This window comes from Lagenorhynchus albirostris, chromosome 20, assembly GCF_949774975.1.
Source record: "Lagenorhynchus albirostris chromosome 20, mLagAlb1.1, whole genome shotgun sequence".
NCBI classification, from domain to species: domain Eukaryota; kingdom Metazoa; phylum Chordata; class Mammalia; order Artiodactyla; family Delphinidae; genus Lagenorhynchus; species Lagenorhynchus albirostris.
Window position 1 is genome coordinate 57,713,168 of NC_083114.1, and position 21,164 is coordinate 57,734,331.

The 21,164-nt window shown below is 41.9% G+C and overlaps 1 protein-coding gene across 1 annotated transcript in view; it reads right to left on the reverse strand.

Annotated features, from left to right (window-relative positions):
• Nucleotides 1-15,821: 15,821 nt before the first annotated feature.
• The window catches only part of MAP2K6 (mitogen-activated protein kinase kinase 6), a 132,285-nt gene continuing 126,942 nt past the window's right edge, over nt 15,822-21,164 (reverse strand). Inside the window, exon 13 of the mRNA XM_060134547.1 lies at nt 15,822-17,803. The gene's annotated coding sequence lies outside the window, so the exon portion shown is untranslated. The remainder of the gene's footprint in view (nt 17,804-21,164) is intronic.

Sequence of the window (21,164 nt, forward strand, 5' to 3'; positions counted from 1 at the left end):
GTCCGAAAACAGCTCTTATTCTTTTGGGGGCACACCAGGATTTTCGTCAGATAATTTTTGAAGATAAATAGGTACTAAAGGAAATCTCATGTCATTTCCATAGTTCTGTTCTCAGGGGATAAGAGTGTATATAGGTTAGTGGCCTTTCTGCTTGTAGTTTTGTGCTGTTCCCTTCTCTCATGGGAAAAATTTCTGACCTAAAATAACAGTTTGTGGAGTATCAAGCTATTTTAACCAGAGGAGATTTGGCTTTTTAGTTCTGTTTTGTTTTTTAATTTATTTATTTAATTTATTTATTTTTGGCTGCATTGGGACTTCATTGCTGCACGCGGGCTTTCTCTAGTTGTGATGAGCAGGGGCTACTCTTCGTTGCGGTGCGCGGGCTTCTCATTGCGGTGGCTTCTCTTGTTGCAGAGCACGGGCTCTAGGCATGCGGGCTTCAGTAGTTGTGGCATGTGGGCTCAGTAGTTGTGGCTCGCAGGCTCTAGAGCGCAGGCTCAGTAGTTGTGGCACACGGGCCTCGTTGCTCCGCGGCATGTGGGATCTTCCCTGACCAGGGCTCAAACCCACATCCCCTGCATTGGCAGATGGATTCCCAACCACTGAGGCACCAGGGAAGCCCCTTGTTTTGTTTTGATTTTTGTTTGTTCGTATGTTTGTATTTTTAATTTAGAATGTACAGTCAGTGTGTTTCTCCAGTGCTCACAGGGAGGGGTGTGTGTCTGTAAGCCTGTGAGGGTGGCATCTCCAGTTAAAAGTGGAAAGGGGAGTCTTGCCTCCTTTCATGAAAAGAGAGGGGTTATATACACCATATTGAGAGAGACCAGCCACAGCAAATTCTATGAATTTACATTTCTTACAAAGACCTCAAGACCATATTCTGATCCCAGACATGCATGTATTTTTTTACCATAGATGGGTACACTTATTTCGACAATCGCTTGTTCCTGTAGACAGGAATTGTTCTGGGTAAAGTGAGAGATGCACAAATGCGTGTGATCACGAGTCTGAGGTACGTTGCCTTAGACTGATTTCCTAGTTGAGGCTGGTTTGGACGTTTGAGACATTTAAGTAACAATTTCTTCCTCCATGATTTCAAGAAATCCCCATAACCTCTATTGGTCTGATTAGCCCATGGGAAAAGTCATACGATTCTGTGTCCTGTGCTGGCCTAGCCAAACTGCTGAGTCATTTCCAAGAACTGTCAGGTGACTGTAGGAGTTACCAAAAGCAGGGGGAAAAAATGACAGTAGTCCGTCTGTCCCAAGCGTGTTAAAAAGTACATGGGCTTAGAATCAGAAAATCATAGGTTCGAATTTCAGCTCTTCTATTTAATTTATGATGTTAGCCAGGCGACTAGTGTCTTTGAACCTCAATTTTCTCATCTATAAAAATGGAAGAAAGTAACACCTAGCTCTCACACTAGTGGTAAGAATTAAATGAGATAAGGTATAATCAGGTAGTCAAGAAATGGTTACCAAGCACTGCTGTGTGCCACTCATTTATTGTAATAATTTTATAGCTGCTAACTTCCTTGAATTCTTACCACATGCCAGGCTCTGAGCTAAGTGGGTGACATACATTCTTTTACTGAATCTTTGAAACAGCCTCTTGCATTACCCTCATGTTATGGGTGAAGAAACTACGACAGCTATAGAGGTTAAGAAATTTGCCCAAGGTTACCAGTTCCACACCCAGGAATTCTGACCACAGAATTCAGGGTTTTCCAGTACCTTGAACTCTACTGCATTTTGTAAGGTTCCCTGCTGAAGAGAGCCTAATAATTAAAAAGTGATTCACAAGTATTTACTGCTTCTTTTGAAGAGAGTCTGTTTCCCTATTTTCAAAAATTAAATCTTATTGAAATTTTACCCTATTGTTATTCTTCCCTTAAATAGTGGAAAATATTAATAGGGGAAGGGGAATTCATAACCTGCTCCCTCCGATGGGAAGTACAGTGAACCACTGCCAAGTTTTAGCCCTCTCTGTGTGCACATCACCAGTAGCCCTTTATAGGATATGCTGAGAAAGCTGGTGTCTCACATATTCTTATCCTAGGAAGTATGGTCCCCTGTCCTTTCTCACTGTGCTTTTACTAGAAATGCTCATGTGCCAGGTACTTCAATTAGCTTTTTCATTTGCCTTCATTGTATCCCTGGAGCCGGATAGCAGAAGATTGTTGCTGCAGCACGTAAAGGAAATCCAGTGTATTTTGCTGTCCCCTTGTGGCCATCTTAAATTTATTTCAAGTGATAAAAAAATTTCCAATTAAATTTCCAATTAAAACTCCTCTCTTCAGAGGACCAAGTATGCATTCTTTGTACCATCGTCATCAATGTAAAAAAGTATATATATACACTAGCACACTGAATTTTAATTGAGCTATGACTGAATTCTCAACTGCATTCAAAAGGGATCTCTGGTTTGAAACTTCTACATGTAAAGTTATTATTTTTTTTCCAGAGTTTAGTATTGGAGCTTGATCATTCACCATGTTATTAACATAAATAGAACATTATATTGAAAGGGACAGGAGGAGAATTATAAACTTATCACTGCGTAACCTGCTTTTCATGAAAATGTTAAATAATTTTAATATTTGAAATAGAGAAGGCATAAGAAAGAAGCTTTGAGTTATTTTAATGTAGTTTGTTCAGCAGTGCTGTAGAACTGCTAGTGAGGTCCACCATCACTGAGAGGTTAACAGGTTTTCTATTAACCTCCACCATCACTGAGAGGTTAATAGAAAAATGGAATGACAAAACACTACTAAAGTGGGAACTGACCAAAATATACCTGAAATTTTTAAGGGGAAAATTTTACTGACTAGTTTAAAACCATTAGTTAAACATTTATCAGTCTCTTCTTTACAACTTTTTAATGTTTATTCCTATTCTCACCATCCCCAAAACATACCCTAACATTAGGAAGGCTTTCCCCCCGATTCACCAAGCACATTAAAAACAAATTTTTTAAGAGCTACAATTGTGTACTGTGAAATACCAGTAATCAAACATTGAAAATGATTTTTTTGCTCTTTTGTAGATCTCTCTTTTGTGAAAATTTACTCTCTTTCACTCCAACTTACATTAAAAGTGGGAAACGTTTTGAGACTTCCCTGGCGGTTCAGTGGTTAAGACTGCGCACACCCACTGCAGGGGGCATGGGTTCGATCCCTGGCCGGGGAACTAAGATCCCACATGCTGCAAGGTGCAGCCAAAACAATAAATAAATAATACTAAGAAATGGGAGACACTTTAAGTGGTGGGATAAACTGCCTCTGGGTCAGCAAAAATATTATAAGCTATATTTAACATAAACCCTATACATAGTGCATAAAGAGACCTTGTTTGCCTTGGTGGAAAAGTTGACATAGATATTTGGGTGTTGATGGGTTAAAATCATTTAGTGATCTGATCTGGATATGAGACCGGTCACGTTACTAACATTTAAAATAAATATTGTAAGTTCTGTGAAAATAGCATTTCTTTTGATAGGAGTAAAGCAACAGATTTCATTCTTTTTTTATTTTTTTGATTACAAAGTTGCACTGCTATAGATCCTCTCAGAAAAATGTGCATACATGCTACACATACAAGTTTACATTTTATTTTGTCACATTCACAGCCCGTTTGAAACCACCCATGGGTCCCAAAGCACCCGTGACAGCCTGATCTGACCGTATCCAGAGCTGTCCATTCAGCACCAATGAGGCCCCTCACGCTGACCTGACCAGGAGAACGCAAGCCCCCCAGGCCAAGCAGGAGAGTGGGTTTCAGTTACTGGTAAGTGGACATAAGAGGCGCAAAGCTGAGCTCCTGACTGTGATTCGTGGATGGTATGTGTGAATTTTATTCATCATTTTCTGGTGTTAAGGTGGTCTTATTTCTCTATTCATAGGTCCGTGAACATGCTGCATATAGATTTTATTTTTAGGTATTATTATGGTGATGCTGCTGATACACCAATACAAACTCTTTTTTTTTCTTAAGAATGTGCTACACCCTCAGGGAATCATTGAAATCAGGATATCTTACCAAAGATAATTGTACAATCTGAAACAGATACAGTTCGTTCTCTGATGAAAAATTGAGATGGTTATTCTATTTCCTATGCGCTTGATAATTTCTTGCCTCAAAAGATCTAATTCTTTAAGGGGGAGGGGGAAAAAGAAGTTTGCCGAATTCGCTGAGTTGTTGCCCAAGGTTAGGAGTATCAACTACCTGATATAAAGCTGACCATTGACCTTTGAAATATAATGGGAAGAACTGAAGCACTTTGTGTTGTTATACTGTTTGCAAATCAGACAATATTTCTAAACCGCCTAGAAGCCTTTAGCATAAAATATTATTTCCCCTTTGAATTTTTGCTAACCTCCAAAGGACAATGCAGAACTTCCCTGTGTTCACTCTTATAAGGAAAATGGAAATTCACATAACAGGCCCATGTGTATTATACATCTTAAAATATTTCCATCTGCTTCTGAAGTTTCCATACGAGAAGGCCAAAAAAGTCTGGTACAGATTAACAAGAGGGTAAGTGGGGAGTCGCAGTGGATCTTTTCCCAGCTACATCTTCCTACCTCTCCCTGCCTGTCCACCCCCCACACACCTAGTAAACGTTTGGTGTCACTTCGCTCTGAATGAGCTCTCTATTCACATGCAAAAGATGTTAACTTTACATTCCCATAACTTACTCTGATCACCAGAGAGACCTTCGTTCACTGCATGTCACACTACATGTGACACAGGAGGTTGTTTCCATGTCCATCAGGGAGGGCTGTGTGTTTGGGGAGGCTGAGCCCCACCTCCACCCTCTCCTGTCCCAGATCTGTCAATCTGATGTTAGAAAAAGACAGTCACCGTCACAGGTTAAAGGAGCCAAAGGGGTATTTACCCAGCCTCGAAGCATGATTGCATTTCTGAACGGCGGTAGAATTTGTCTTTGCCATGGCCCTTAAAGAATGCATTTCTTTCTTTCTGTCCTTTGAATCAGGGAATAAAAGTAGTTTATATGCTCTACAGCCACTGGTCTCAACAGATGGGCCTGGTTTTTCATGTTCCATCTGAATGGCACAGAGTTGCCTACTAACAAACCCCGAGTTCCAAAGGGTAAGCCCACCTTGCAAGGCAATGGGCCCCGCCTTAGACGTTTCTTAAGGAGTTCTGAAAGTGAAGGACAAATGATCTGCGATCTCTTCCTCCCAAGCACCTTGACCTCACTTTACACATGGTGGGTGTGGGGTCACTCAGCCTCTCCAGCTGGGGAAATGGAAATTTTGCCAGAGCTTCAGGCTCTTACGACGGTGGGTTCTGGTTCCCGGTCCGCATTCTCCTACGTTTTCCTAGCTGGATCCACCAGTCCTTTCTACCTGAAGGTTCAGTCCCAGCCTCCCAGTCGTAAGAGCAGAATAACTGGGTGGCTGGCCTCTTTTGCGTTTGACTTCTGTGCACTCCTTCACGCTGGGGAGTTGAGTTACAGCCCCACTCCCAGACGCGGTGACGCTGTCATAGTAACCGCAGAGTTACTGGGTTGCCCACAGTCTCCTGCACTGCATCCTTACATGGGATCAAGCACACAGGGACAAGTTCAGTTCTCCCGGCTTGCCTGCCATTCTCCTCTGTCTCTCTTCGATTGGTCCCCCGACCTAGGTTTCTATTGACACTCCCTTTCCTCAGTCCTGACTAGGATCCAAATCTCTAGTCTACCTGATTCCACTCTAACAAAACAAGGCAGCACCTTAAAGCCAGTCCAACCGCTAAAGTCCCGGTGATCGCCCCCCCCCCGCCCACTGGCATAACATCTGCCCACCTGACTCCCCGCATCCCACCCCTGCAGTTTGACTGGCCAGGCCAGTCCTGGATCTTCTGGAGTTTAGTCTGCAACTCTTTCCTCTGCCTTACCGGATCACACAGGATTCCAAGGTCCTGGTTAACCCAGCTCCCCAGATTGGACCATTTAAAACTCTGGTTTCCTTGGCAACAATGGAAAGACAGAAAAATTACTCTCAGGGTCAAAAAAGTTAGAACCCATTTTCTTTGTTTTAACACAAATCTAAATGGTACACGATAGAGACCAGCCCCTTCTGGAGGGAGTCTGATGTCTAGCGCCTCCACATGGCTGTGTAAACGAGGTCCTGAACTTGGCCTCAGCAGGTCACTGAACTTGCTGGTCTCTGTTGGTTTGAAACCTCAGGAGCTTTGGGGTGGAATCTGAAACAGGGCCTCGAACACAGACGGCAAGGAGAGACGGAAGAAAGAGGGCAGCCCCTCCAGATTGGGAGGTGGCAGGTTTAGGAAGAAGGGAGCTTACATACGAGGCTTGTCTTGGGCACAGAGAGACCAGGAGACCTCTGCACCCGCCTGCCTGCCAGAATCTTAAAAACTTATGCAGAGGCCTTGATGGGGTTCAGTCCCATATTGAGTCCTGATGGTGTCAACATCATGTTCTCTCTCAGGGCTGCATCCTTGAAAATGGTTCCCATGGTGGGAACCCTGTGAGGGTGTACATTCCAGGGATGGGGGAGGGGTGAGGAGCCTTTGTTCTCCTGGGTCCAGCTCAAGGGTCACCCTGTGGTCACACCCTCTCAATGACCTCATCCAACACCATTGCTCCACTTGTAAGGTGGGAGTGCCCACGGTGCACACCTGCCTGACCTCTTGTAAGGATTTAATGAAATAATGCTATGTCACAATGTTATTGTCGTTTCAGATATGTTTCTTTTTAAAGCAAAATGTTAAGCTTTCTTATGGACATTTTCAATGTATCAAAAGTACATAGAGCTGCGTCATGTATTGAAATTTTACTCCAGACACTTCTCACTCTGCATGGTGCTGTGTTAACTCACACGCATGCATGTGGGAACCAAGTCCTCACTTTGCATGGTTGCTTGACCACTGATGTCACCACAGCAAAACAAGGACTGTCTGTATACACCAGGTGCAGTGTTAGATTCTTTATTTCATATCCTTACAATTCTCGCTCCCCCCTCCATAATGTTCTTACTGGTTTCCCTCTTTTTTGGTAGAGAACTAAGTCTTAGGATGTTTAGGAAATTTTCCTAGACCCCAAAGCTAGCAGTTAGTAGAGCTGAGATTCAAACCCAAGTCTAGATGGCATCAAAGACCACGTGCTTCCCACTGATATATGTTTGGTGCTTTCTCTGAGAATAAAGTAGAATAACAATGTCTGCACAGATGGCCAACAGGCACATGAAAGCATGTTCAGCATTGCTAATTACTGGAGAAATGCAAATCAAAACTACAGTGAGGGATCACCTTACACTGGTCAGAATGGCTATCATTAAAAAGTCTACAAATAATAAATACTGAAGAGGGTGTGAAGAAAAGGGAACCCTCCTGCACTGTTGCTGGCGATGTAAATCGGTGCAGCCACTATGGAGAACAGTATGAAGGTTCATTAAAAAACTAAGAAGAGACTTGCCATATGATCTAGCAATCCTACTCCTGGGCATATATCTGAAAAAGATGAAAACTAATTCGAAAAGACCCATGCACCCCAGTGTTCATAGCAGCACTATTCACAATAGCCAAGATATGGAAGCAACCTAAATGTCCATTGACAGATGAATGGACAAAGAAGATATGCTATATACCATATACCAATGGTATATACCAATGGAATATTACTCAGCCATAAAAAAAGAATAAAATAATGCAGCAACATGGATGAACCTAGAGATTATCACACAAAGTGAAGTGAGACAGAGAAAGACAAATATCATATGATATCACTTATATGTGGAATCTAAAAATGATACAAGTGAATTTATTTGCAAAATAGCCTCACAGACTTAGAAAATAAACTTATGGTTACCAAAGGGGAAAGAGGGGAAAAGAGATAAATTAGGAGTTTGGGATTAGCAGATATACATTACCGTGTATAAAATAGATAAACAGGGCTTCCCTGGTGGCGCTGTGGTTGAGAGTCCGCCTGCCGATGCAGGGGACACGAGTTCGTGCCCCGGTCCGGGAAGATCCCACATACCGTGGAGTGGCTAGGCCCGTGAGCCATGGCCGCTGAGCCTGCACGTACGGAGCCTGTGCTCTGCAACAGGAGAGGCCACAACAGTGATAGGCCCGCGTACCACAAAAAAAAAAAAAAAGATAAACAACGAGGACCTACTGTTTAGCACAGGGAATTATATTCAATATCTTATAGTAATGTATAATAGAAAAGAATCCGGAAAAGAATATATATATATATATATATATACACACACACATATATATATATATATAACTGAATCACTTTGCTTTACACCTGAAACTCACACAACATTGTAAGTCAACTATACTTCAATTTAAAAAAACAAAATACGTATGATTTTTAAGGTCTTGACCCACATGGAATGCTTTCTCAAGTATTGGATAAACTGCAAAGAACTTTTTATTTAAAATTATTTCTATGTTTTCAGTATTTAAAGCATATTCCAGCAATCTATACTATTTTATTATCTGTAGCCTTTTTTCCTGATATATCTTATTTCAATCTTAATGAATACCTTGAAAATTTCTTTCAATATATGTTGGATTTGCCATTTCAAACGTGGTTATGTCACTGTTTTAATCTCGCAAAGCAAGGTTTGCAGAAGTAAAAATGCTGGTTTTCTCACTGATGTGAGGAGGTGAGCAAAGTTTTTAATCTGAGATACAAACTGAAAAATGTGAACATTTGTTTGTGACAAAATGAGATTTGGCTTCAGTGTCTGGACTCCTGCATGTTCAGCCAACACAAGCCAAGAATTATCGCGATGCATTGGGTTAGATGGTCTAAAATACCCGCATTTCTGTTCAGTTATATTTGTTGAAAAAGGATGTGATCAGAGGATGACATTAAGAAAAACTTATTGAGTGACGATGCGGCAGTCACTGGACTAAGTGCTTTACAGGCTACGTTTCACTTAATTCTCACAAGCACTCTCTAAAGTAGGCCTTATTATTATTTCCGTTTTAAGAAGGAGTAAACTGAAGGACAGAGAGCTGAGGACATGTGTCCTAGGTCACACAGCGAGTAAGAGATGGAGACAATGTGGCTCTAGCCTGGGGACATTCTCCTTGTTTCCACCAACTCAAAGCTTATCTCATGCTCAGTTGCTTCACACTTTCTTTCACTATTTTAAAATAATTCTTCACCCATTTTATGAGCATGATCAAGTCGTACTTCAACTCAGATTATCCTGCAGAAGTATGTCGTGAATCATAGATATTTTTGCACACATAATTTTCAGATAAGCGAAATTAAAACTCACGGGCTCCTTGATTTTCGAGAAATTGCTTACATGCATGAACAGAATTCATGTTCTTTGCTATCGGCAAACAGACGTTGCCACTTGCCCTGCATTTGTGGCTTGAAACAGACCTTGTCTATTCTTTTTTTTTTTTTTTTTTTTTTTTTGCAGTACGCGGGCCTCTCACTGCTGTGGCCTCTCCCGTTGTGGAGCACAGGCTCCGGACGCGCAGGCTCAGCGGCCGTGGCTCACAGGCCCAGCCACTTCACGGCACGTGGGATCCTCCTGGACTGGGGCACGAACCCGTGTCCCCTGCATCGGCAGGCGGACTCTCAACCACTGCGCCACCAGGGAAGCTCCTATTCTTGTTTATAGTTTAGGGAATCTGGCAAATTGGTATTTTTGTTGATTCCAGTGAATGAGTCAAGGAGAGGAGAGCCTATCCAAAGATCACTATCTGACTAGCGAGACCGATCTAGCCCTTTTACAGTGAAAGTTGTGAATTGTTCAGAGGTTATCAAAATCACGCAATGTCACTGGCTTGACTTTCCTGGCTGCCAAATTGGAGGAGTCGAGAGAGATGGCATGTTCTCAGTAAGCAGTTCTGCAGCTGTTGAAAAGGTCAAGTGGTTTTAGCAAGTTCTTGTCTACGGACAGCTCTTTGCCTCCCAGGCCACAGGCTCACTCTAGAATGTAGTAAAATGAACTGCCCTGAGCTCAGCTGACTAAGGCGAGTAGCATGAAGTGCTGACTCCACCTCCCTTGGGACACAGAGAGCCACCACTTACCAAAGAAATTTCTGGATACACTGTCAGTGCAGAGAAACCCACGGTGAGGTGCATGAAGGCCCAGATAATACCAGAAAGTCACTGAATTTGGAAACTTGGAAGCAATTTCTTTCAGGTCATTCTCTAAACTTCATGGTCACCACCTCCTTCACTGTGAAGCCTACACAACGCTCTGCATACCTAAAGCAGCATCCCATTTGGAATCGATAAAACCCTGTTCGTCTATAACTGGTATAAAGGCGTTCAAGCTTAAGGGTTATTTTTCCCCTTCACGATACTTCCTTTCAATAATCCTGCAATGAAAAAAAAAGGGAGGGGGGTGGAGCTGTATTTAACCAAACATCAGAGTGCTGATATATTTAAATACACTTTCACACATATATTCCTCCATCCAATATAGATATTCTACTTTATAAATCTGAGGCATCTTTTGTCTGTAACATAGGGTAAATGTTGAAAGCATTGCAACGAGATTTGAGGTCTGACAACTGAAACTTCAGAATTGGATGAGCTGGATAGACCAAGACTCCTTCTCAAGCTACAACGTGAATATGAATCACTTGGGGATAGTATTGCCCTCCAGGTTCTTCCGTGGCTGTCAACAAGCTCCCAGACGATGGCATTGAAGAGCAAGGTCCCAGGAGGCAAATTCTAGGGTAGGGCAGAGCTTCTCCAGACTAGCATGGCCACCTCACGTCTGAAAAGGGATTCCAGAGCTAATGCCCATTGGGTGAGTGAGGATTGGTTTTGCTTGTAGAGTTCTAGCTCTGACTTCATGAAGAGTGCCCACCAGACCAACTGGAAAGTCTGCTCTTGCCTTTTCCTGGCATTGTATAATCATTATACCAAAACTGCAAAAAGGTTGTGTGTTTTTTTTAAGCAACCTTTTGCTTCTTAGATGCAGATTCTGGTTCCGTGTCCTTACACTCTGTCCTTTTTCTTTAAGTTCTTCACGCTGCTACCTTCCTCTGTGGATATTCATGAAAGAGATTTCTTACACTCCAGCTTATTTCTTGAATGACCACCAGGACACCATTGTGTGAGCAGAGGCCCCAGCACTAGACGTTTCTGATTTGGGTTTATTGCCCGACAAGTCTGATCTCTTAGTTTAAGGCTGGACCTTAAACTAAGGGATGAGAGAGGTGAGCACCAGAATAATGGAAGGAGACAGCTGTGTTGAGGCAAAGTGAAACCTTTGTTGATATTCAGCACTAGGGAAAGTGTTTGAGGCCCTTCAGCTCTTTACAACTTTCCCAAAACAATCAGAAAGAAAGAAAGAAGCCTTATCCCCATCAAAAGAAACACATTTTAACTATCTGATATGTTAAGGTATGAAAATATGGAATGGCTGTAAATTCCTGTGGAAAATGGAGAAATGGGTAAAATAACTTTCATATATGATGCCTGAGAATCTTGTGTGTGTTCATGCTGTTCCCCTTCACACACCTCCACCCCTTAGGGGAACTTAAAATTCCTAAAGCCAAGGAAGGCCCATCACCTAAGAAAGATGATGGACTGCAGCAATCTAAGTACACTCCAGGGGGAGAAGGCCTTCAAAATCAGCACAAGAGAGTGTGTTGTCATTGGAAAGTCATTTGAATGATGTCGGCAGAAGTAAGGGAGCCCTCCACTTGGTATTCCAGCAGCCTGTAGAAGGGATGTAAATCTGAGGTGAAATCCTAGGGACTTCTAAGAGTCGACTCCTGATTCAGCAACGCCAACTTGTTTAAGCAACAAGCAAGAGAGAGGTGAGCGTGCGCCTCCAGATGCAATTGGTGATCCGCTCAAACTGTTAACATTAAGATCTAGCAGTTCTTCTCTAAACTGGAGTAATGTGGATACAAGTCAATTAGGTCTAGCCACTCGGTTTACAGGAGAAACCAGAGAACTCTGCAGACCCATCCCTGTTTACCTGTAATGTAATAACATGTTCTTTCCCAGAACATCTACATTACAGGCAGCGGCACTACCCAGAGGTGTAAGACAAAATTCCTAATATTACATGCATTACGTATAGGACCAGGAAAAACTCAAATAACTAGATGGGCTATTGTTCACCATCGTTCAGTGTCAGGAACACATGGAAGCCAGAAAGTCTTGGTCTTCATCTTTTCATTTCAGCCATCTGGACTCATCCCCACCACAAGCCATCTGATTTTAATAATGAAATAATGGCCTTCACTTCTAACCTAGGAATATCGAGTCTGAAGTTCCCTGCAGATGAAATGGCTTTCTAATGAGTCTTCAAGACTGTGATGCTGTTGTTTTGTTATGTTTTGTTCCATATGTTTTGGAAGTGGGGTAGTATGGATGAGAGAACAAGAGAATATAGAGTTCCAGCAAAGCTTTTACCTGCAGGGCATTTACACATAAAAGCAGCATTTCTGGAACAAAAGATTTCCACAAACAACCCAATTAATATAGATTCACTGCCCTTTTTGAAATGTCTTTTATTGGTTGTACATTTTCCTGTGAGATCAACACACCCTTTCTTTTGAGGACACCTGGCTCCTGCAGACTTAGTTCTTTGTCCTAGCCGTGAACACAGGGCAAGCACTTTGACGGAAAGAGGTGGCGGGCTGTCATTTGACATTGTCACTATCTTCTCCATCTTCATCACGTTATCGAGTCAGTTCATAGATTGACCCGACATGGAAAACAACACCCCTGGAGTGAAGCCTTACACACACGAGCACAAACATCCGGAGACCAGATACAGTGTCTGCAGCCCGTTCTCAGCAGCAGTAGGAAACCGAAGACTATCCTGAGATAGGAAATCAGTGTCAGCTCTTCATCCACAGAGGAGTCCAAGTGTGACCTAATCTCCCGATTTCATTTTCCTTTGAAAATTCTCAGTTTCCTTGAGGTGGTGGGAGGGAGGCCAGAGCGGTTGCCGTACAAGCCACGTAATAATCACATGGTTCGACACCTCAGCCATTTCCTTCGTCAAAAACACAGATTCAAAGAACTGTTCCGCGGCACATCAGAACCTTGTTCTTCGTTTCCTGTGCTCTCAGATCAGAAAGGGTGGGGGGGATTATAAAGTTATGCTTTGTGCATGATAGTCTGATTGGAAATTTCACCACTGAATGACCTATGTCAGAGAAAATTACTCCCACCTTTGGCAATTATTATAACTCCTTGTTTACTGACTGCTAGGGGCCAACCATCCAGGCTATGAAGTATGCCCACCAATGGTATTTACATGAAAAGATGAATTTCTCAAGAATAAGGACCTAGGACAGGTGGCTTCTCCCAATATTAAAAACAACCGTGACCTCTTTAAAGCCACTTTATCCCTCAATCCAGGATATTTCTGGTAACTCTATTAAAACTTAACCTACGTCAACGCTAATACTTGCATCTACCTCAAGTCCTGCGCATTAGCTTCCAGGAACAAACTTTTTGGCCAGCCCAGTATTTCCTTGGTTTCGAGATTTTGAGATAACATCACCAATTACAATAAGCGGTAGTTTAAATGAAAACAACAACAGCAGTGCACACAACCTGGGTAACAGGAAAGCTAAGCTAAAATGAAAATGCCTGTCCCACCCCCCCCAAAGCTAACACGGGAAAGACAACAAAAGGTACACGTCCCCTCAAAACAGGTATTTTTAAATACAATACTGAAGCTTTGGCTGGAAGTTATCGATTGATATTCATAATTCCCCTTTCCCTATACAATGGTTAGGAAGGTTGTCCCCTTAAGGAAGCTGCCGCACACATTTCCATGTAGAAAAACACACACAGAGTTAAGGATAGACCCCCAAGTTCTTCTTTCCTTCTTCAGCTCACAAGCAAAAAGTCCCCAAGGCCAAAACATAGATGTAACATGCACCTCAAAGGCATGGAAACATTCTACCCACAGTCTTCAGAGGTCTTTACTGGATAAACTTACAATGAATTGCATGCTTTACAGCCCAGCCCACCTCAGCCATAAAGAAAAGATACGGCAATCCACAAAGAAGAGATGAGTTTCACCAGGAAAGGTAGCAGTGTGCTCTGCATGGCAGGAAAGATGAGGGAATCCACAAAATGGGAGTCAGTCTTCTATTTCACACTCTCCAGAGACACAGAGCCAGAGACGGGTTTCGAAACCTCTCCGATCTCCTTTCAGAATATATCAGGTTCCAGGAAGAGATAGCAGGGCCTCCTAATAATCAGCATCTAGAATTACTTCCTTCTAGCATCAAGGGATTGTAAAGACCAGGCATGTTTCCACTTGCCCAACAGCTGTCTTTACAATAAACATGGCTTAAAACCAAAGTTGGGGTGCAACACAGGAAAACAATCAATCATATATACAAATAAAAAAGGCCTCTCATAAAATTCACACAAGGTAAGAAAAGGTGGGGTTTTTTTTTTTTCATACAAAGACCAGATTAATAAATGAAAGCAGCATTTTCAGCAGTAAAACTGAGGCACAAAGGAATCTGGGGAACCCCACTTATCAAACTAAAGTTCTTGTAAAGTTCAATTCCATATAGTAGGTATATATCTAGCATCTCATCAATATTTTCACAAAATATATAGAAAAATGTTCATGTATTTAAATAAACAATTTGAACTATTGATATACCCCAACCCCTCTTTCAGCTTTAAATGACCCCACGTGATGATTCCGTAGTGTAGGAAATATGTCCCAATTGTGGAAGTTAATTACAGAAGGGAAACATTTTTCCTCTAAAAATACCTATTTTATTAAAACATCACTTCATCATTCCAGTTCATAGAGAAAAATCACTCCACTCAGAAAATAAATTTGAGACTAGAGAATAAAACAAACACATGGATAAGGTGACGGATAAATTGTCTGAATTTTCTTAATCGAGCCTCCTCGGGTGGCTTTCGCACACAGATTGGCTGCGAACGCGACAAATTGTTGCCACATGTAACTTTTTGACACAAATAGTTGGTCTGAAATGGCTGCTTTGGAACCCCAGCTGTTAAATTTGGTTTGATGGCAAAGGTACCACTGTCAAAATTCACCGCAGATTTTTGATGAGTGTGCAGAAGGCACCTGATACGATCCGTTTGATGTCTGAATGTTCCCTTGCGTTCCATCCACGACAGATACACTGTCTCAGTTTCCAGCTCCCACGGGCCACCCTGGGACCCACTCCTGTTCTCCACCTGCAGCCTTTGTAAAACCCAGCAGTGGTGACCTTCAGCTTGAGCCTCAGAACGCACCCTTCTCCGTGCTAACACTGTCCAAAGAGCTTCATTTTTTCCTGTGTGTCAATGAACAAAAATGACAGTTCCCGCCTCTGCAAATATAGAAATTTAGAAATTCCACTGCCCATCAACATCCCAGTGACAACACTTCCTTGTCACTGAGATCAGGTTACCCTCAGCCACTTTACAGTAGTAACCAACTTAAGGATCTGTAGGCACGGCCGTCACAGGTCAATGTCTACGCTTTCTTTCAAATGATTCATGCTTGAAAATGAACATACATGACCCTCTCTTGCCCTTCTGCTTCCAAGTCCTGTTAGCATACTCCAGACAGCAAACATCAGGGACGCACAGATATTGTTGAAGACACAGCTCCCAGGTTCTTGGGCTATTTGTGGTCCTCGATGGGTCATTCCATCCTAAGTTCCCAAGGCTTTAATAGCCACAGAGACTTCCAGTTAAAGGGAACAATATTGATAGCCAAATATTCTGATTGGAGTTTGACAGGGGTTTCAGATAGGCAAGGTTGACCTTTATCACACTCTCTTCCCTCCCCCTTCGACGAGACCCCTCCCCCCCCCAGAAGCACCAGTGAATATAGTCTGGAAACAACTTCTGTGCCCTTAACTCTTACCTCCCCGAGAATTGAACATACAGTAGGCCACTTGAGATCAGAAGAAAAGAAAATAGAACAACCACTTCTTCGACACTGCTTCTGAAAATTCAAACTAGCTTTTTTTTTTTTTAATTATAAATTCTAGCTCTTCTGGTGAAGACCTGTAGTGTATTTCTATGAACATTCACAGTTCTCTGCATTGTGAAAAAAGTATGCTCATCAGATAACCTTTGGTGTCCACCTTTCTTAAAAATGTTTGCCCCCGGAACTAAACGTTAGGAGGCTCGGTTTTGTGTTCATTTTTCTTTACCCAGAAGTCAGCTGATAGATGGGTTGCATACTCTCAAAATGCTTTATCACCCCTCTAATCATGTACCTTCTTTTCTGGGCGCCATCAGTTTAAATGGTCTCTGTAGAATCAGTAACACTAGGGAAACAAGAGAAAATTCTCTGATATCCAAATCTATGCCACTTTCTGAATCCTCTTATAGTTCAGTATTTTGAAGAAAAAAAATAATAATAAAGGCTTGGCTTTTTGATAGATTTTCCCATAGGAGATCATCTTTATAGTATTACTGAAAATAAATTAAGGGATATATCTGTCTGCTTCTCTTATCAGCTTGCTCTTCCATGGGGTGCCAGCCCTTTGCATTTATCTTTTCTTCGAGGCCCCAAGCACAATTTCACATCACTGTTCAGCCTGAAACTACAAAGTCCGATGACAATCCCCTAGGGCAGTGGCTTGACTTGCTCTATTGAAATAGCTTGCAGGCTCCAACACAAACACTGGTAGTGACCAAATGATGCTAATTGTTCATTCCTGGCCACAGTAGAATGTGACTTTGGAGGAAGACGTAGCCAACCCAGCTGCTCTTCTTTAAAGGCCAAATGGAAGTTTTATTATAAGGTCTTAATATTGTGAATGAGAGCTTTGCTACAAGTTCTCTTAGCTGTCCCTCACCATTTCACGATCTGAGAACAATAGAGTCCACGTAGGCAAGACCAATGCAAAACTGCTGATTCTGACTTTTGATATATGAAAATGGTTGGATCACTTCCTTTCCACAGAAGTGTTAAGTCAGCCCAGTTCATCTGTAACCGGCAGAGGAATAGCAAGCAAATGCACTCAAGAAAAACAAAAGACCCTGATGGCCTGGCCGAAGCCACAAACCCTGGGGTTTACTTAGGAAATTCTGTTTTGTTTTGTTTTTTCCTATATTAAGACACAAGTAAGTGCCTAAACTGCCCCGTGCTTTCCCTGAACTCAGTCTCCAAGTCATAAGAGCATTAGCCTCATTCCTCGAAAGAGACCTTGAAACCCAGCAATGCAAAAGTGTAACCTGGGCAAAACTCACGTGTGTCAGGATTAAGTGTCCACAGAGACATATGTCCATACTGACAACTGTAAGAAAGAAATACAATGCAAATCTCCCAAAATCTAACTGTAAACTCCCAAGAATGAAGGGCTTGATATCCTAGTTCAAATGACAAATAAAAGTGATGTCAAGATACTGACAGTCCAAGGGAACAAGGCTGGATATTTTTAAATTCTGTTAACACATGTTTGTGTTATGAGGTGCTATCGGCTTCTTTTTAAAGAAAAGAATCCCTATCACAAAGTCCTTGACCTTGCTTTATGTTTTTTCTGAGGCCCAGTTCTCTTCCCTCAGTTCTCTTCCCTCAGATACAAAAAAGGCTTTTAGAGAAATGTCGCTTGCAATAGGAGTTTGGGTCAGGAACTGAAAAGAATAAACCCCAGCTGAAGTCTTGATTCCAAATGGCTCCATTAGAAAACCTGCAATGGTAGAATGATATTTGTAGAGCTGTAAACACAGACTCTCTAAACCTCAGAAAAATGACACATCTTCTTTGCAGAAACCAGGAACAGGTGGTGAGTGATGTATTTGGTGGCAATATGCTTCCCCCAGAAGGATAGTTTCACTTTGAAGGCTCAGGAATTCAGGTTTTATTTCCCTAGGTGAAGAGAAAACATTCTTTTAGGTAAATTGCCAGAGCAAATACTTAAATATGCTCCCATGAGGAGTTTCCGGGTATCATTTTAACTGTACTTTATGTTTGCCCGATGGTGTAGCAGGAAAAAAAAAAAAGTTCCTGAATAGTAAAGAGACTGTAGCTTTAAGGAAGATGTGTTGTCCTGGAAGAAGAAAATAGAGACAGCTTAAGTAACTGGCAGACTGTTATTTGTATAGCATTCTGTACAGCAAAGAGGATAATTACTGACAGAAGCAAAGCAAATTATACAGTTGTTACAGTCCCATGGAGAAAACAGAGCTTTCACCGAGGGCTGTGGAGCCCAGAGATTCAAGCAAGGCTGGCAACCCAAGACAGTCACATCAGAAAGGAGGCATCCAGCATAGACCCCTTGAAAAAGGAGGAAGGTAAAGCGGTCTCCTCTCTCCAAGCCCAGGGACAGCACTCAAGGGGTAGGTCTGCGTCTCCTATAGCGCTAAGTCTACCTGAGAACAAGTATTTTGACCCCAAACTATTCTTTATCACTCTCTTCAAAGACAGCCAAACAGATGAGGTGGATGAATTGGAAGATTTTAAGAATTCTATCTACCTTCTACTTCTGAGGTTAAAGTGGCCTCCCAGCTTCTCAAATCCTGATGCAATTCAGGAAGAAGGAAAACCGGATGATTTGTGTCTGGGTTCATGATTCTCCTTGCACATGAATCACACCACAAAGAGAAACAAAATGCAAAGCTAAGAGACAAGAATGCAGTGAACGTCTGGGAGAAGTGTGCCTTTATTTCCATGTTACGAAGTGAGTTATTGCATAGAAATGCAAAAGGTGGATACTCAACTTAATCTGAAGAAAATTGTCCCATTGGCTTCCAGAGCAGAATACTTACCTGAGGAAATTAAGAGGCAATTTTCATGGGATTGAACAGTCCCCATCTTTTCAGAATTCATTTTCCTATGTCCACCTTCCTAATCTGCCTCAACAGCAGTTGAGCTAAATACTAAATGGAAGAACTCTATACGTAGAATTAATCAGTTGCAGTTTTGTATTTGATGGTCTAGAACAGGTTATGGAAAACCATGGCCTGGCCCATTGCCTGATTTTGTAAATAAAGTTTTATTGGAACACAGCACTGTGCTCATCCATTTACATATTGTTTATGGATGCTTTCACTCTCTGACAGCAGACTTGAATCGTTGCAACAGAGACTGCATGGCACACAAATCCAGAAATATTTACCATCTGGCCCTTTATACAGAAAAAGTTTGCCAACCCCTGGTCTGGGGTGTCACAGTCCACATTCTACAGAGCCAGAAGTTATTGATCATATGGGATTGTACTCTACTCCCCTCTCCCACAACGAAAAATGTTTGCAAAACTATGTACAGTGTACATTTTCCTAGGGAAAAGGTCCTAGCTTTCAACAGTCTCAAAGCAATCCAGAGTACCCCACTTAAAGCCAAAGAAAACTAAAGAGTATCCTTAGCACATTAAACAGTGCTACACACACACACACACACACACACACACACACACACACACACACACACACACACGAGGAACATGGACCTTCTACAGTAAAATACCTTTTGTCTGTTCTATCAGGTTTGGTAACTTCCTCTTCCTAGATTTTACTCTGGCATTTTCCCATCTGAATATGTAAATCATCAGGGGTTGGATTGAAAACTGCACCTTCTACTTGCTAATAAAAATGGAAGATTCCTTTAAGCTAGGAAATCTCCCTTTAAATCACAGATAGACATTAAGAAGGCAAAATCCCCAGCACAGTAGAGGTTTAATTCATTTTACGAGATCTGACCACCAGCTCCAATGAATTTTATGAAAATAAGAATCCTCCTTCGAGGTCAGAGGGCGTTACATAGCTAAAAAAGCATTGGGGTTGGGAAATCAAGAAGTAGGTATCCACTGCACTTTCAGGCCAAAGATAAAGTGTTTTGTTCGACACCTTTGAGAGAAACAGAGCAGTTTCCCTGGGCAGAGCTGGTGAAGCCTCTTGGTCAACAAAAGCATTTTTAGAGTTAAACTGCAAAAACATTCGCCCCTCTCTGCCTCCTTTGTGATTCTGTTTCAAAGACACTAAATCAACTGCATTAGCAGAAAACAGTGCCTCTTTAGCCTCAAGGCTAACCTCCTCCAATGCTGGGGCAAAGGAATGTTTCACTTTCTAGACCATGACATCAGGGTCACAGGGCTGAGGAACAGCAAAGAAGGGTAGGGCCTCAATTAAAAACCTAATCAGTGAGAGGCAAGCGGCAACAGTAATGAGACACAACAGTGAAGTCGCACAGAGGACTGAGTAACCAAGAGTTGCGTTTTCAGGGTCACGAACTGTAGACAGAGCAAAAAAAAACATACACCTGTGGTTCCCAAACTGTGTGCTGAGACACCCTGAGACTCCACAGAAAACTCCTAGGGACACAAGATATCATAACTTTTCAAGGGAACCACAGCGGCATCTGTGGGACATCCTGCAAACTACTACAATTAAGTTGTGTAGACCTCGTATGGGAGGATGTGCACAGGTTATACGCAAATATTATACCATTTTATAAAACGGACTTGAGCATCCATGGATTTTGGTACCCATGGGGTGTCCTGGAACCAGTCCCCCAAGGGTGCCAGGGACAACTGTGTAAGTCCTCCAACTTTGCTCTTTTACTTCACAACTGTTTGAGCTATTAAGATCTTTTGTGCTTCTATATAAATTTTAGAATCAACTTGTCAATTTATATATTTTTAAAACCTGCTGGAATTTTTATTGAGAGTGCATTGATTCTATAAATCAATTTGGAAAGAACTGATATGAAAACAATACCTTCCAACGCAGGAACATAATATTTCGTTCCATTTATTCAGGTCTGCTTCATTTCTCTCTGAAACATTGTATAGTTTTCACTGTTCAGGTGTTGTGTCTATTTTGCTAAATCTGTCCCTAAGCATTTTGAGGTTTTTGATGCTCCTGTAAATGGTACTGTTTATTGTCATTTCAATTACCGACTTCTCCTTGCTAGTTTAATAAACTGTTTTAACATGAAGACAAAAAAAGTTTTGTGGACCTAACGACTTAATAAATGGAACTATTAAGTATTTCTTTTGGCCTAGGGCACCGTGGAAAAAGTTACTAAGACAATCAATGGCACCCTGAACAGAGGATGTTTGGGAATCTCTGGCACATACATTTTTGGGTTGGGCTTGGGGGATATACAAGCACGGTAAAAGACAGACAGTTCTGAGCTGTACACACACGTACTCATTTTCCATCTCAGACTGTGTAAGCACGAGAGAAGCGGCGTATGTAACCAATTTATTCTGATTACATCAGTGTGACCA